Genomic DNA, 2,139 nt, shown 5'->3' with positions numbered 1-2,139 from the left:
TCTAAGAATTTTATGTTTCATTGAATGTAAATGTTATCTAAGGAAAGAATATAAATCATATTGATCATCTATCTATGTCTCTATCTCTCTCTCTATCCATACATACATTTGTGTGGTTGTGTTTTAAATATACATATATTTTTTGGATATAATCATTGAGAGGGTCTAAAAGCTACGACACACTAGTATCAATGAGCACATTTTGAGGCCAGATTTTGATTTCTAAATGTCATTCTCTGGTATAAAGAACTAAATCTCTTTGGAGAAATGAATGACCCCAGAGCCGAGGCATAGGAACTATGAGCTGATCTTGGGACATTTTATTGTTCTAGAAAGTAAGGACTACACACACACACACACACACACACACACACACACACACACATTCATAATAAAGCAAATGATCAAAATGTACATACATGGTAAATCTGGGTAAAAGTTACATAAGATTTTCTTGTACTTTTCTTGCAATTTTTGTGTAAATTTGAAATTATATCACAGTAAAAATTATCAAAAAAGTTGAGGGATAATTAAAAGTCAGAATAATGGTTACGTCTTTAAGGAAGAAGAGACAGAAAGAGGCTATGGGGAAAGGGCGTATAGGAGCATATGAAGACTTCTGAGGTGCTTGGAAATTTTTATTACTTAATCTCAGTATTAAACACATGGTTATCTTATAATTATTACTGACACTCTCAATTTATACCTATTTCTATAGATATGATTACCTTCATAAAACAAAAAGAGACACCAATGGGACAATAAGTTAGCATGCAAGATGACACTATTTATTTGTGGTGAAGTCAGGGCTAAAGCCCAAATCCATCAAGTCTATTTCTCTGTCAGATGATAATATTGGCAATGATAACAAAGTTAATATGCAGTTAGCTGGAGAACTCCAAATCCTGATCTCAACCGTCCATCTTTCTCTACATGGTCCTAAAGGGAAACACATGCACAGAAAAATGCCCTGTTGACTGAGAAGGCAAAACTTTAATGCTGACCAGATTCTTGATCCCTAAATGAGTAAGCTAGGCTAAGTGTAGACTTTTACTAGACTAGAGACAGGCAGGTTTGACAAATACGGCAAATTAAATGGTCTTCTCCATCCCAGTCTCCCTAACTATACCAAAATTTTGGATTGTGTGTGATCTTAATGATGACAAAAAGTTTTCACCAGAGCTGCCCAGTTGGCAAGAGGAACAAAAAGTCTCCGTCTGTCTAGGCTTATTTATATTCTGCTAAAACTTTTTTTCATTCTTAGTAAAAGCTGCCCAATTATGGTTCTTGCCCTCAACCAAGTAAAAATGATACTTACACTTGAGGTTGGAGTAGAAAGTGAGTTGTGAGCTTGTTGTGGCCAGTAGACAGTATCATCTGTTTTTATTTATAAGCTACCCTAGCGACCAACAATGAGACCACAGAGGCAGGTATACAACTAGAGATTCACCAGTAGTGTAAATATGAAAAACTTGACAAATTAGAGTCTGTGGTATCTCATGAATAAGTCCAATCATAACATTTCTTTGTCTGCTTTCTTATTATGTGACTATAAAAAGATGTCAACAGTGCATTTAAATTTTCCTGCAGAGAGGAAATATACAGATCACAATGAAGGTAAGAATATGCTCACAACCATATGTTTGTTCTCACAAAAATATGTGCCAATATAAGAAATGTTCCATTTTGAAGTTTTTGGCACCATGTGGTGGTGGTGGGTTGAAACTTCCGTGGTGGGTTCTTTTGTTGTTTTTTCTCCTTTCGTATTATATCTTTACATTTTTCAATCTAAAGGTTTCTTTACTACCACCTCCTCCCTTACCTCCTCCCTACTCCCCGCTCCCCAACCTTGATCTTTTGTACTAAACACATTCCAAACAATGTCATATTTCATATACTTAGAGACAAAGGAAATGGTTGCTTAGCAACAAGGTCCTGGTAAAATTTTTAAGCATTCTTTTACTTTTACTTTCTATTTAGGGCAATGCTCAGGAAGCTGTTTTCAAGGAGATCCAGGACTACGAGAGAAAGTCTTCAAAAAATGTCTACGTAAAACAGAGTGAGGAGGAGGAAGACAATAATTAAGGGTTTGTTGTCACAATGCAAGAGGCATTCTCAGTAACAATGAGAATGGAGAGA

The 2,139-nt window shown here is 35.6% G+C and overlaps 1 long non-coding RNA gene across 1 annotated transcript; it reads right to left on the bottom strand.

Annotated features, from left to right (window-relative positions):
* Positions 1 to 766: 766 nt before the first annotated feature.
* LOC115893482 lies at positions 767 to 1,822 on the bottom strand. Its single transcript, XR_004053476.1, has 2 exons — positions 1,319 to 1,822; positions 767 to 939 (listed from the first exon to the last, which is right to left on the bottom strand). It is a non-coding gene; the product is annotated as an uncharacterized LOC115893482 (long non-coding RNA).
* Between the last annotated feature and the right edge of the window lie 317 nt (positions 1,823 to 2,139).

Source organism: Rhinopithecus roxellana, chromosome 15 (genome assembly GCF_007565055.1).
Source record: "Rhinopithecus roxellana isolate Shanxi Qingling chromosome 15, ASM756505v1, whole genome shotgun sequence".
Taxonomy (NCBI): Eukaryota; Metazoa; Chordata; class Mammalia; order Primates; family Cercopithecidae; genus Rhinopithecus; species Rhinopithecus roxellana.
This window is presented reverse-complemented; position numbering and strand designations above follow the sequence as displayed.